This window comes from Limulus polyphemus, unplaced genomic scaffold, assembly GCF_000517525.1.
Source record: "Limulus polyphemus unplaced genomic scaffold, Limulus_polyphemus-2.1.2 Scaffold2969, whole genome shotgun sequence".
Taxonomy (NCBI): domain Eukaryota; kingdom Metazoa; phylum Arthropoda; class Merostomata; order Xiphosura; family Limulidae; genus Limulus; species Limulus polyphemus.
In genome coordinates, this window is record NW_013668579.1 from 128,717 (window position 1) to 145,218 (window position 16,502).

At 30.9% G+C, this 16,502-nt stretch overlaps 1 protein-coding gene across 1 annotated transcript in view; it reads right to left on the reverse strand.

The window, feature by feature from the left end:
• The window catches only part of LOC106468336 (vasculin-like), a 37,865-nt gene extending 23,153 nt beyond the window's left edge, over nucleotides 1–14,712 (reverse strand). Inside the window, exons 1-6 of the mRNA XM_013928754.2 lie at nucleotides 13,968–14,712; nucleotides 9,091–9,177; nucleotides 4,529–4,871; nucleotides 3,451–3,556; nucleotides 3,129–3,255; nucleotides 1,155–1,342 (exon numbers count right to left, since the gene is read on the reverse strand). The gene's annotated coding sequence lies outside the window, so the exon portion shown is untranslated. The remainder of the gene's footprint in view (nucleotides 1–1,154; nucleotides 1,343–3,128; nucleotides 3,256–3,450; nucleotides 3,557–4,528; nucleotides 4,872–9,090; nucleotides 9,178–13,967) is intronic.
• Nucleotides 14,713–16,502: the final 1,790 nt, after the last annotated feature.

Sequence of the window (16,502 nt, forward strand, 5' to 3'; positions counted from 1 at the left end):
TACTACTACTCTCTCTACACACACACACACACACACACACACACACACACACACACACACACACATATATATATATATATATATATATATATATATATATATAAAAGCAGAGTTGTGCGTCTGGTGTTAAAATTTGTTGTAAAAAAATGGCTGAACTAGCTTCAATGAAATATGGTAGAAAGACTCATGAATTATTACATCGGTGAAATAAAACACACGAATATCATTAAATGTAGAATCACACATGCAAACCACTGTATAAGTGATAAATTTGTACTTAGATATTCATAGACTTGTGTGATTTTAATGCAATTAATTTTTAATGCTTTTTGTTTGAGTCTAGTTAAAAACTATTGAAAAACTTTTTTGAAATTTTTGGTTGAGTGTAACAATAAGTTGTTCAAGATTACCATTTCACAAAGAAAGCACCCAGATGTGAATGTTCAAATATTATGGCATCATTGTCAACAGAAAAAAATTTGTGAATGGACTGTTTCACTGATAACTTCCAAAACTATTTTTTTTATACATTTACAGACAGAAAGTCATCTTAATTCACATTTATATAATGAAATTTATGAAATATCTAGTTAAAAATATAATCCAAAAACTGGAAAAGTTAACCATTTATTTAGGTGACTCAAGAGGGTTGTAACACTTTTCTTTAAAAAAAAAAAAAATGAGAATAAAAAACAGGTTATTTTAGACATGTGTGTGTGTAGATACATATTGTGTCAGGTAATTATGTCAACATATTTATCAGGAAGGTGGAAAGAAAAAGCAGAAATCAGAGGAAACTTATGTAACACACACACAGCAAGCCTAAAAGCATAAGTCATGGTAAAAATCTTGCTACCAGCTATTAAATATATGTAACTTTGCCAGTGTTTTTCAATCTCACTGAAAAAAATCCAACTTCCATGAATAAATTTGCTTACTGAAGTAAATGTTGATTCTTCATCTAGAATTGGTATACTCTTTTTACCTTAATAGTAAGTTAAGTTTGACAATACATTTTTCTTGAATTATAAAATCATTCATATCTGGAGAATCCCAAGTTAATCTTAGATCTTCTAAGTTCATTAAAACCTGTATTATTTTTCAGATACAATTATTTTTGCTGAACGATATGTGTACTCATGTTTGGAACTAACCTTGGAATGGTATGAAGGATCTCTGAAATCATGCCTACTGTGAGGACGGCGAAAAACTGATGATTGAGAATGAGCAGGTTGTGCTACAGAGCTGCCAGCGCCAAACTGTCGTGTGTTATAAAAGTTCTGAGAATCATCATCACTGTCTACCGGATGATGATGAGGAGGATAATATGACTTTCTTTTGCCTAAAGGAACAGAGGTGAATTTTTTTTTCAAAAATAAATATATTATAAAAAAACTAACACTTTAACTTACATTCTGTTTTACTTATCCTATAAAGGTGTGCATATGTATGTGTGTGCGTGTGTGTTTGTTTATAGTTTTCCCAGTTGTTACAGTTGACTTACATTAAAGTTTACATTAAACAATTTTTTTCTGAAATTACAAATATAGACTTTGTACTTAATTACATCAAAATAATATAAAGTAGTACATTTATTCAAAATAAATTTTTTTAAGAATTTTCAGTCAGCATGCATGAAATTTATAAAAGGAAATAAAAAATCCAGTGATGTTCAAAAATAAAACACATTTCAACATCAAATACTTTTTCTGTTAAAGCCACATATGTTGGCAAGTGTTTCAGACTACCTTAACTATTATTTTCAAAGTTATAATGCAATTTCGCTATAAGCACAATAATTACACACATATACATGAATACTTTTAAACTAGTTGTTCTCTACCTTTTTCTTTACTAATATAGGACAAAAGTTTATTATAATTTTAGCATGTCACACGTTGATGAACTTAAACACATATTTAAGTGTAAAACGTCTTCCCTAGTTAGCGTATTAACTGACATAGCATTTTCATTGTTACATTTATCTCTCAACTTAAAAATCCCATTTTTCTTTTGAAATACTCAAAAATAGGACTAATTGTATACAATCACTAAAATTGATTATAATTGTTTGATTGTATAAATTACAAAAATAATTCACTTTCAGAAAACTGAAAGCAATGGGCTAAGGATATATGTATTCATTTATCAATTCTGTCAAATAACAGTGACATTATGATTTAATACAACCAAGATAATTTAAAAATAAAACAGTTTTGTTTCATCTATATAATAATTTCCTGAAATACTGAATAAATATTACACAAGCTGATCATCTTTGGCATGATGTTAGGTTAAAGGAAAATGTTCTAAATTGTTTATATACATAATTAATTTTTTCAATGCAGTAGCACTTAACCTAAAATGATTTTACTCTCTTTGTTTGTTGAATGTTGTGCAAAGCCACTTGATGGCTATTCACACTTTAGAAGTGTAATAGACTTAAAATAAGACCCAAAACTCAAGCACTTTCGAATAGTTGACTATTCTTCAGGAGAACAAACTGATAGACTAGAAGGAAGATAACTAGTCAACATCACCCACCACCAACTATTGGGCTTCTCTAATCAAATAGTGGGATTGAAAGACACATAACAACCTCATGGCTGGAAGGGTGAGCATGTACCATAAAGGATTCGAACCTGTGACCTGTAGATTGAGAGTTGTGTGTCCTAACCACCAGACAGTACTAAGCAATGTTTACTTTAAATAATGAATATTAATATTACACAATATGCAACCTGATAAAAATTAATATATTTATACTATACACATGAACTAAGCTATGATAAAAAAACATTCAAAAATAGCAAAGCACAGTTACAAAAAATATCTTTCTCTAAGTATTTATTTATTCAAACTGATTCCAGCAAGGTCAATGTCATTGTAGAATGAAGAAACTCCTTAAATATCTGTGAATACAGCTATTTCATAGAATTTTCTACAAACACATAGAAACAGAGGTGTGACAGAGTCCAAATAGGAAGGTTTATAATATTATGACCTAAAATACAAACAATGTCAAGTTTTAGTGAAAGATCCTTTTCATTTTAGGTCCTATGGCAGCTATTCATACTTAGTCTAATCAGTTCTAATATGTGAATCTACATCAGAAAGTTATGTCAAACCTTCTCTTTCTCTGCCAGTGTTATGTCTAAAATGATCACCACCCCTAAGATGTCTTCCGTACAATGCTCGGTGTTCTTCTCGTCTACTGATGTGTCCTTCACGTTCGTTATCACTGCCAAGGGGTCTCTATATGAATGAATGAAAGAAGTATTTCAATTTTTAAACCAATTCTCCATATTTATTGATCCAAACAAAAAAATATTCAACACAATTTACACAGTAGGAATAAATATAAAGCATAGATTCAATATATTCATTTTGCAAATTTTTTACCTAAAAGTTAGGAAAAATTAAAAATAGCAAAAAAGATTGTAAACTTACAGTAGTTTCATATGATGGTATCTTCAGCCACGCTGGCGCAAAGTCATGAGTAGGGGCGTTGTTACTTGCCATCAGTTGACCTGCCCCAGGATGACCATGGTAGGCACTGTAATTTATATACAGCTATATTTTTCATAGAATAAAACATTTAAGTCCACTGTTAGAAAATATCAATTACATCAAAAAATCATGGTGGAAAAAACCTCAAGTATATACAATTATAAAGCACATTCAGATATAAATCAGATACAAATTCTGGCTTTGCCAGAACTCAACTCATGTTTTTTTAAAACTGAGCATAAAAGGTTAGACTATTTTGCTAAATACTACATGTTTTGACACACAAGTTTAAAACCTTAAAAGATTATGTGAAAATTAATTTCTCAAATGCCAAGTACCATCTAATTTGCAGACTTTCAGTAAATATTACCACACTTTTCTACACAAAAAATTAAATTTTTTAATTAAGCATTTTTAATAAAGATTTGTCTGTGACCATAGTTTTAGTTACTAGTCCAAAAGCAAGGTGATTTTGATATTAAAATTAAAAATACTTTTATTCACCTGCAAATTTTCAAATTTCATTTGGGTACTCTCTAAAAACCTTCATTTGATAGATTAAAACCTTGCCTTTCTATTGGTTATAAATAATATAGTATTAAATGTCAGAGAGAACTTTGGGCAATTTGTGAAAGAGAGGATGTGAAGGTAGACATAGAAAGTGGGATCTTATTTTCTATTTGATGGCTCTGTCACCAAATAAGATTAAAAGCTATAACAATTATGATTTCCATGAGCGATGACAGCATTATAAGTAATTTACATTAAATTTCATACTTCTTGGAGGGGTGGTAAATAAGTTAAGAGAAAAGGAGATTCCTAGAGAATAAATGTCACAATTCTCACATTAAGGGGAATTTAAACAATTTTTTAACATTGTCTAATAAAATTAAGAACTATAATATTAAAATTTGGATTATTAGCTACATTTTTATGCCAAATTTATTCATATATAACATGGAGAGAGAAGAGGTAAATGATTAATATGAAAGAGCATTTATAAGTTCAATAGCCTTACCTCCTGAGATTACAGTAGTAAACCTTTTTGGACAAAAACTGACTCTCGTACTCCTCAACACTATCCTTCAAGATCTGAATCTACTGAACAGCAAGCTTGCAAAAGAATAAGCTATGATGATCAAACAAAAAGAAGAGTGCCGAGTCCTACATCAGGAATTTAGTAAACTTTTTAAGGTACTGTCAAGGAATGCAGAAGGAATGATTTCTTCAGAGTTAAAACTGAAACTGGAAAAATTCTTCTTTCTTGCTATCTTCTCATCATGAAATTGTAAGCAATCTTCAGCAAAACTGAAACTTAGAACTTGTGGACTAGAGGACCTGATCACTCAATAAAATGTTCCCTACAAAGAAAAAAAAACCCACAAAGAGTAAAAACTTCAACTAATATATATATAATAATCTTACAAAAAAATACTATTTACATGTACAGGTTTAGTCACTTTTCAAAACTAGCAAGATAAGGGTTCTTGAAAATTATCTACACATAATCAGTAGTATAAAAAAAAGCAATAACCAAACATTCACATCTTGAAGTTATAGAAGCATTAATAATGTACAGCAAGTACTGCTATATAAAGAATACTAACATTTTAGACATGCATCACATCAACCTAACATGTTTAAACCACCTGTTTTTTACTTTTAGTTCATTTCAACATTAACCAAGTTGTACTGCACAAAAAACAGTTACTTTTAATAACCTTTATTTGTAACAGGTTTTTTAAGCATAAAAGAATTATTTAACAATATTGTGTATAAATGTAATCTTAGATGTTGAACTGTAACAAAAGCATACTTAAAGTTATGATTGTAAACCATATACTCTAAATTCTGCAAAACAATAGGCTACATCTGATTCTACACTAGTGGAAATTACACCTTCATGACAAAAGCAAAATATGAAATATCATATAATGGCTTTGTTCCCCAATAGTGCAATCACAACAGAAGCTTACTTTATACATTTTAAAGTCGATGCCCAAGGTATATTTTTGAAAATGCAAATAATATCAGTTATCTATATACACAATTGTACATTTATAGGAGTATTCAGATTTCAACATATTGATAGAGCAATATATTATATTCCATCGTTTAACATTCATCACTGAACACAGACAAAACATTTACTGTTTATGGATGTTTCTGTATTATAATTGGGTTTCTGAATATATATCACAATCATCAAATTAACTGGTTTCTATTTAAGAAACAACACCACAGATGCACATGATTTAAAAAATATATTAAGAAAATCACACTCAACATAATTCTGAATCAAAATTTAATAGGCAGTACTTTTTATAGGTGGAAACATATTTCAACTGTTTATTGTATGTTTTAGGACAAATAAGACAGAAAAAAATAAGTGAAAATAAAAATAGATTGCATGCAAGGCAATAAATGAAATTAAGGTGACAAATCAGAAAAACTTAGTTTAAAAATAAAATTACAGAGAAAATTCAAATTTTCATAATGCTATGTAAACTATACAGGGAATGTTTAATTAGAAGATACATCATACACTTTCCTGTTACTTTTGCCTGTTGTCCTATATGATAACGTAAAGTTAAACAGATTTTGAAATAATGGTAATAACATCCAAATAGAGCACATTGGAAACTGTTTTTAAATTTCAGTTTAGTGAATTTTCAAATGAAAATATCAAATTTATTTAAAACTTTCACTACTATGTTTATAGATAAACAACTCTCCCAATATCAGGTTTATTTTCAGGTACACAATAAAAAAGGAAAAAGATGTTTTAGTACTTCATCATTTATCTGAAACTTGATAGTAATAAACTTTAGACAGTGCTCTAAAAAGCATATGTATCTATGCAACAAGAGAGTTAATGAAATCAAAGGCAAGTAAAATATTGAATATGGTTTGTAAAATAAGTGTAAATGTCATAAACAAAAATAGTTAACTCATAAAATAGGTGGTGTGTTCACATCCCCAGGTTAAATGTAAAAACACACTTGATAAACATTTGTAACCACTCAAGTTGTAGTATGATATATGATAATACAAGAATTAAGTGGTGCTACTAAAGCATGTGGTCTACCCAGATTCTATCAACATCACCGTTTAAATTTCTTTTATTTGGAATCGGCACCATTTGTTATAAATAAAGCTTTTAAACTAATAAAGTACAAAATACCATTACATAATGTTTTGGGGGCAAATATAATCAGAATGAAATAATTTCCAACAATCAAAACTAACTCAATTATAACCTAAATCTAACGTACTCTTTTGAAACGTACCACTTATTAAATTATTATTATTTGCTGAAGAAAAACACGGATAGATAAATTATTTAGCAAGAAATCATGTTTTAGTGAATCATTAAAATGGTGATGATGATAGCATCTTTGTAGACCGCACACTATAGTAGCACCGATTAAATGAAGTGAAAATTAAATCAGCAATTTCTTTAGTTTTAATCGTGTAAATCATTACACAGTCAAAAAAAAGGTCAGATGTGTAAAAATATAAATGCAAAATAAATAGTATATCTACAGAAGGTATGTTTAGATTTATTGAATGTTTGCAACCTTAAAATCAGGAATTAATTGTTTAGAAATTATTTGCTGTTTTTGTCACCAAAATATCTGGCAAATGATAAAAAGCACTAAAATTGCCTTTCAATGATAATTTAACATTAGAGTTTTTGAAAATACAAGTTCTGTGTTCATAAATTCACCTCTTGCAAAGAAATCTTCATTTAAAAATAATTTCTTCCCCCATTTATATGTCAATTTCATTTTATAAAGTAATTTACCTATATAAAGTCTGTTTTCAGTGCTTAAATAGTCATACACATTGGGAGAATGTCTGAATGTTATGTTTATCCATAGTGTCAGTTTCAAGTGCAAAGTGTGATGTTTGCATGAACTGAAAACATTGTAGATGCAGTCATGATTTGGTTCCTGTTGAAGTTAAGAATAATTGATCAAAAAGTAAGGTCATTCAAAAACATTAATATCCAATCAAAAAGAGGCCAAGAAAACAGCAATTTATTCTTATCCTTGTAATCCTTTCATTGTCTTCAATCTCTCAGTGATTGACAGATTAGATACAACTGATCAGACATCAATCTATAAAATTTATAAGAAACAGTTTCTATTGAATGCACAGATGCCATGAAAGTATTGAATGCTATTCTTACAGTGCAAATCAAGATCAAAATTGAATGAGCAAAAGTAACCTTACTTTGGAAGAGTTTTCACCAACAACAACAAAACATTCTGATAGTTCCATTCTAGTTTTCAAAGCAAGAAATGGAATCCTAAATTTCATACAAAGTTTTATATGAGACATAGTCTAGCAGACTTTCTCTTGCTCAAAGTTGCCACCAAAAGCTATCTGAAGCTTGTTTCTATTTAGCAATATGCATTTTAGTCTAAAATAATAACCAGTAAAGACTACTATATCCAAACCCGATTCAATTTCACTTGTACCCCTTTATCTACAATATTAGAATTACACCCTCATGTTATTAAAAATGAAATTACCAATTTATGTGTTTTTGTTCAGAAATTTTTTATATCTCAATACCTATAAAACTAACAATAGAATTACATTTGTCATATAATGCACACATCAAGTAACACATTTTGCTCACTTTTATATTTATTGCTATGAGAATTAAACCAACTTATGACAGTTTATACAGCTGGAGATATCTTTGCTTTTTTTTCCATGGAAAAGAAAATCAGAACTATAAATTCTTAGGATTAGAACATGTTAAACACTGCTGAACTGTACATTTATAATTCTATCATATGTATCAATTTCAACAAGAAAACAAGTTTAATAGAAACAAATATTTAAAACTGAAATAAAAATATTTTACTTCACTTATTTCCTTGATAAACATTAAATCATACTCAATTTTTATTTAAGTAAAAAATGTTTGTACAGTTTGTATCAGAAAAAATTTACCACTGTTCTTACTTTTGCTGACAAATTTCTGTACTTAACCAGAAACTAAGGACACACTTTACCAAACATATCAAACTTCTTTCATTCTGTTCATAAGAACGTTCAAAAGGCCCACATACCATGAAGAGAATTAAATGTAGTTGAGAAATGCAATTTTGTAGAAGCTGTACAATGTTATAAACACATTATATACTAGCGGTGCCTTATAATCATAACTTGATCCTTTAAAATTTAAGCTCTTTCAGTCAGGTATAACCTTTTTTCTGAAGTAAGGATGTGTTACAATAATATCAGAGTCTAGAGAAAAGAACTGTTAGAGAAAAAGTATATCTGACCAATTACTTTTTTGCTTAGTTCTTTGCACGTGTTTCATATTACATATAAATCCAATTATTACAGTGAGTTAAATTTTTTGCAAGGCCAACAGACTATCATTTGCTAGTTGTCATATGGCTACTTCCATATCATTTAAAGGCAAATACATGTAATCAAGACCTAATTCAAAAACTTTTTACAAATTACTCTTTTCAAGCCTTCTAAAAACCATTAGATCCTACCAGAAATTACAATTTTTAAAAAATTTGTAAAATAATAGAAAATGTGAATTACCACTTCCACTAGCACATGACTTCTTACATGTTCTGGTACATCAGAAAAAAAAAAAAGCTTGATACACTGGTTTAAAGCAGGCACAATCTGTAATAAATAATGGTATAATACAATTTAAGTATTCTTAAGCTAACATTTACATAAATATTTAACAGGAAGATTGCCATTTTTAAATATACCCCAGTTCTTTTACATGCATCTATGTCAATAAATGAATCGATGATACAATAAAGGTCATGACTCAAGAGTATCACCTGGAGTGGCAAAGGTTGTTTAGCATCACTGTGATGGTAGACAGATGAGGAGTTAATTTTTATATGACAGCAAGCTCAATCTCACAGCTAAAAGAAGTTACGAAGATACAATTATGTACAACAAAGGTATTCTTCCAAAATGCTCAATACTTTTTTTTAACAATTTATAAACATATCAGTGTGTTTTTTTTTATACATGTTTAACCCTTCTTAATAGCTTTTATATAAAAATTTGTTGTCCCTTGTAATAACCATTCAGCTACATATAATCCAAAATTTCCAACACTACATCAGCATAATTCTCTCATCATTACAGAAAATTTAGGTGATGTGTCTCAATGTAATTTAAAACAAAAAATGAGGAAACCCAGCTGTATGTAGTGCAATTTATATAAGTGACAATGGTGAGTGACCCAAGACTATTTTATAGCTTTACTCAAACTGTGCACAAAACCTGTATTGTATTTCTTTATTAGACATGGTAAAAGGTATGACAACAAAGGACTATTACAAGAAATTATAGAATTCAGATGAAATGAAGGTTGAATTAATCATTAATTTGGGTAAAGGAAAGTATATGTAGTTTCATTAATGAGAATAAGAATTTAATTACACCATGTTCATAGTCTGTTATATGGATGTATAGTTTCATTTCATGATGTGCTGTAATGAAAACAAATAGAATAAATGTAGAAATACAAGAGACACATCAGTCAAATGTGAAGAGCTAAAATCTAAAAAATAGTTACAAAAATAGCCACACACAAGCAAGATGACACTTACTAGTAAGGAGCTGAAGGTCATTACCAGAGATCACATCTACTAAGCAAGAGAAGTCATCTACTGTAATCAGATCATCTACTAATTGCAAATTATACTGACCCTAAATATTTTGATAGTAATGACTCCTGATTCTAAATACCTTGAAACAGAAGCAGAATCATACAACAAATTGTTTGATCTGATCAGAAATTACCTATTTAATAACCCACATGTGAAAAAAGCCACAAACTTGAAAGCACTGTCATTATCATGACTGAAGAAACCTGAAACAGAAAAGTTTAACAACATGACACAAAACAGAAGTATAATTTTGAAAAATCACTTCATTTTGTTCAAAAATTTTACAAACTGTTTCTGTTCTCTGCAGACATTCAGCAATTAATGAAGAAAAATCAAACTGTCCAAAATGAGCTCAAAATAGTGAAGTCAAATATTTTCAGCAAATCAACAACTCAGTAGAGCAGTACTTCATCTGGTTTTTGGTATCAAAAATTATCAAGAGAATCATCTTACCAATTTTCTTTCTCACCCTTCCTCTATAGCCAAATATCATGTCTCTTCCACCTCCACTAAGACATTTTCTCTACAGGTACTATTAGTAGAGACTGCGGTTCAGACTACATTCAACCAAAGACAACACATGTTGATTCCCTCAAATGGACAAGATCTTACTTATAGAGCTATAAAAGGTAAAGAGAAACCATCAAATCATCCCTTGTTACTTTCTGCAGTTACGTCTCTAACTAGCAATAGTGAAGTTATCCAGGTCCTCAACCATTTTGGTCATTGCAGCTCTTACAACTATCTGAGACTGACACTACATTCTGTCTACAAAGGCATGCTATGCTCAAAAAAATCAGTGTTGCACTGACAGCCAAAATCCTACTTTATATAGACACAAACTTTGTCTGGGACAACAATGACAAGCTTGAGGAAACCTTGTAGGTGTTGGTACTTCTCACGAAATAAATGGTACAGCTGTTTATCCATATGCAAATTCATGGACAACAATCACTACATTCATGATTGGTTTTATCCTCAAACACTGCCAGGATGAGATTGCTATTACAAAATTAAATAATCTAGAAGAGTTGAGCTTTATGGATTTTAAGTGTATTTGGTTACAACATAATACAAGATTAATCATGACTATAAATGCACATTCCACTTCATTTAATCATAATAAATTCATTCCATAAAATTACATACAAAACTTTTTATACAAGTTTCTTTAGAATCATACAATTCTGTACAAAGATTGTAAGTTTAAAATATAATAAATTGTTCAAAAAGGCAAGATGATTTTAAATTTTATCTTAAGGATACCTTGTTTGATATTGTACTTTTAGTGGTACCTCAAGGATCTTGTGACAGAGAAGCACAATAATGAAACTACAACATCTAATATGATTTCTAGGTCTTAGAACCTACAATAAAAAAATGCAAGGCACCAACAGAAGTAATTTTAAACAATGGAATATGCTAGGTTAAACACTGGTCATGTTACAAAGCTGTCATCAACAGAACAAGCCAGAGCATGAAGAGAACTCAAGAGACCCTTCAAATTGTTCAGGAGTATCAGCCAAAGAGCAAAAACAAAGAACTACAAAAAAATTGTTGCACAGAGCACTAGTTTATGGTAATGGGATAACTTCAAATTTTTAAACCAAATCAATGAAACAAAATAAAAATGAAGAAGATCACTAAAGGCCCAGAATCTAGTGTAAGGACAGCATTCTATCAAAAACTTTTGAATTTCTAAATAGTAACATTCAAGCCATCCAGGAAACTCCTATCAGTGAATTAATAATAATCTATTATAATAGAACAATGAAGACAGAAATAAAGCAGAGAACCCTGAAAACCTGTTGAAATTAGTTCCCAAAGGGACATTAATGCCAAAAAAAAAAAAAGAGTGCTATCTAAGAGGAGAAAGACTTGTGTATAGGGTCACAGTTGTAGAACTTACAGGCAAAACGAAAGCTAACATATTTGTGACACACTGTACAAAACAAGTCAATAAGCAGTCACAGAAATATAAATACAAAACAGTAGCATATATAGTTAGATTGACAGAAGACAACTCATACTGAGATCAATTTTGGTAAAACAAGTAATCATGAGCAGTGCTAGAGGGAGAAATTGACAAGATGCTGATATTCTATACAGTTTACCAAAACCTGCAGTATACATTTTATTTTACTTCAAGAAAGCTTTAAGAATTTCTTATGTTATAAACCACAGACATTCAAACTGCTTAAAGGATATATCACAAAGTACATGGTTGTAAGCATGATGAAATATAAATTTTGCAATGAAAATAATTCCAACACTTTTCTTAACTGGTCCAACTCAGAGAGAAAAAGAAGAAAAACAAAAAAAACTATAACTTTAATTATATTTAAATCACTTTTATGCTTTCATTTGCAAAGACTTTTTTTCTCAATGCCAGAAGTGAAACTCTGAAAGTGTAACTCAAGTGTTATTATTTTTTCATTCTTGGGGTTCATTTCCAACAAACTTGCTTGCATTCTTTGTTATGGCTAAGTTACTACAGCTATCAGCCACTGTCACTAATTTTGAGCTGTTACCTAGACTACCTGAAAGTTAAAGAGCTACATTTTACATCTTATCATATGGGATCTGATGGCTGGTTTGTAGTGTGTGTATTCCAATTTTACATAAATAACTTCATCTGAAAGTAAGATCCTTCAGTGACCTTTATATCAGAACTAGTGTTATACTAAAATGTCAACCTGGTTAAAGTGGATGTATGACAAAACTTTCAGAGGAGTTGCAGTTGACAATATTGCTGAAGTTAAGTTGTGGGTTGTAGGATAATCACAAATTCACAGTCAACTGCTATTTTGTTCAGTCAGCTTTTAAAATGTATCACAAGTCACAGTCTAAAAATCTCAATTGCTTCTTATTTTTCTTACTCTGTACAACTACACATCAATCATTCATTTTGCTTACAAAAATGTCACTTAAGTTTCTTTCCATTATAATTTTATTTTTACCATATTTGACCACTGCAAGTATCTGCAACACATGTTATAATAAAAGTTATTTCAATCAAAAAAGCAAGCCTATTATTAATAGTCAATATTTTCCTTCCTATAAAAAATATCATAGTAAATAAAAACAATCACTCCTTAAGAGTTGCAACTGCATAGTTTTAGAAAAACAGGTACAACTGCTAAATCTTTCCTCAAAGTTATATTTTTTTTTTACCCTGTACCCTTTCCAATTTCCTGCAAAATGAAAGATTCTGGTACAAGTACAACATAACTTCTGAGTTTAAATCAAAAAGCTTTAACTAGTTCATTCCATATTTCAAAAATTGTTACTATAAAATATAAATAAGAGTCAGTAATACTTAAATGCTCCAAAAATTTCAGATACAATCTATGACTGAACATAAAATATTTAATTTCTAAAGAAAACTTAAAACTTTATTAGAACTGAAAGTTAAAACACCAACATTTTCTCTTAAGTGTAAGAAACTTAAACTGCATGGCAAAACAAAATACTTGCTTTTGGCACTTTTTAAACAATTTGAAAATATACAAGGGAATACAACAAATCACAGACATATAGTTTAGTTACCAATGGCAATTTTTCTTTACAGTGTTACCTTAGGCTTATCTCCTAAAAGATGGGCAAAATTATGCCTGAAAGAAAATTTAGCCTTTTAGTTTTAAACAAGGATAAAAAAAAATTCTCAAAGGTTCAGTTAACTATCAAATTATTGTAATTTCTCTCTCTCTCTCTCTCTCACACACACAAATTAAAATTTATAAATACGTATTTTATAATAATAATGTATCAAATACTTACACTTCAAACATAAACAGCTTCTGAAAGTTCTGTCTACATTAGGCCTAAGCTTTTGAAGTCTTCCTTCACACCTTAACTAAATAATTTTAACTCGGTTGCGCTAACACTTGAACACTAAGTAATTAATAATATAAGTAATGATAACACACTATATTAAATTACATTTATTAATAGTTTCACTAATTTATGTCCAACGACTTGCCAATGTTTCACTGTGTCTCTTGTTACATTTGCCGCAAGTTACAGTTACATGATGTTTGTATCATACATGATACAGACTCCTCGCAAGATAAGTATTACTTTTGCTTTTATCAGAATATTACTATTAGTATTATGAACTAGGCCTAACCTTTGTCATATCAATATTGTTCAGCTAGGTTACACTAATACTGATAGCATAAGTATAATATCGCTAATACAACTATTTATTAGGGTCTACAGAATAACACGGGCTACTTCTGTAACAACAGAAACATTAGTGTTCTGTTGCTACTTTATAACTTATACTACAGACTACAGTATAAAACTTTTAAAAGCACAAATTTTAATAACACTTTTAATGCCCAGATTAAATCTATATCATTAATGCGTAACTGTCATTCCGATCGAATATAGTAAGTACGACTTTACAGATATATCGTTATGGGACGACGCTTCGAACTGTAATTTTTACACGTATATTACTTTGTGAACAAAATCATGTGTCATTCATCAATATCCACACTTTACAACAACAATATGGCGATTGAACATCCCATAATATTACAACTTCCCACAATCTCGTTCTCAAACGAGAAAACATTAACACACTAGATAGCGCTAGGTGCCAGAAAGTTGTTGATTTGTTTATTGCTTATGTTTTATTTGTTTGTTTTTTAGCGCAAGGACAAATTGGACTACTTGTGCTTTGTCGACAGGGGGAAATCAAGCCATGGATTTTAGTGTTGTAAATTCATTACCTTACTTCTGAACTATTGGATGCCAATAAGAAGATAACAAGTTGTATACTAAAAGTAGTGTTGCCAATCAGACCAGAGTGGGCGATTTTTCCAAATTGAGCAACCGTTTTATGCAATTAGCGGCTTTTTTCTGGGCATGGGCGATTTTTTCCCATTTGCGACAAATTAATATGTAAATTTTCTTAACTATGAAATGAAAGTCACTCTGGGCATATAAGTTGTAATAATCATCCTAAGAGTAAGAATATTCTTAATATCATTTTGTTTTGTTTTTTGTACAATAGGATTGAGAAACCATTAAATTGTAGTTGAGGGTCAGTCATAGCTAAGCACCTTTTTTTTTTCTTTTCTGGCTGACAACAAATCATAATTACCGAAGTTTAAGACCTTAACTGTACGTTAACAACAGACCCTAAGATCAGTGTGGCAAGGCAATCGTGCATGCATGGTAAGAAAGACGGTGCTCAAATTAAAGAACATTGATACATCGCAGTGATAAATATTAAGAGAAGAGCGTAGTCCTAAATCTTTGTGTGCAGTACAAAGACGAAACAAAAAAAAACAAAACAGGTCACCCACTAACGCGAGGGGGGGGGAGCTCAACATTGAAACTGTATTTAATTTATTTATGAAAAATCACCTCAGAAGAAATGGAGCATGCTAACATGTTATTTAAGTAGTGCATACATGTACGTGTATGATGACCAATTATTGAAACAGCTAATATACTGTTACGACAGCGGGGTCACGTGACGCTAGTAACGCGTCGTATTCTCGAACGTTCACGTCCGTTCCTGAAGTCTACTATATATGTGGTAGTCTTGTATATATAAGCCGCCAAGAAGTGACGGCAACAATGTGTAATTGACAGTTGAGTCGAGCACGTGGAATTCGATGGGAAGGCACCATGGGAAGTATATAGAGCACAATGAGCTACTGGCAGAAATGAATGGATGGACAGAGGAGCAGAAAGCAGTATATCTGGCAACGAGCTTGAAGGGACAACCGCTGGAAATACTTGGACAGTTGTCAGCAGACGACAGGCACAACTATAGAGCACTGGTAGCGGTTCTAGTACTCAGGTATGGAACTCACAATCAGTCAGAAGTCTACAGGGCTAGGTTTAGGACGAGAGTCCGTGCTAAAGGGGAGAGCCTGCAAGAGCTGGCACAGGACTAGGAAAGTATGGCACACAAAACCTACCCAACTGCAAAACCCGACCTCCTCAAGTTATTGCTGAGAGATCAGTTTGTAGACGCCTTGGACAGTCCACAACTGAAAATAAAAGTGAAGCAAACACACCCCTCTACTATGCAGGATGCAGTGGCCAGAGCTCTTGAATTCGAATCCTACAATAAGTCCAGCACAGAGGTACCGAGGTTGGTACAGTCATCAGGATTCAAAGCCAGAAAAGGGCAGCTTTCAGAGAGGTTTGAGGGACTTTGCTGGAACTGTAATAAACCTGGGCACAAGAGTGCTCAATGCTGGCAACTTCATCACAGGGTGGATGCCACAGCAGGAAAGGCTGCTACCCAGGAAGGTTGTTGGAACTGTGGAGAGCAAGGACATATGAGGA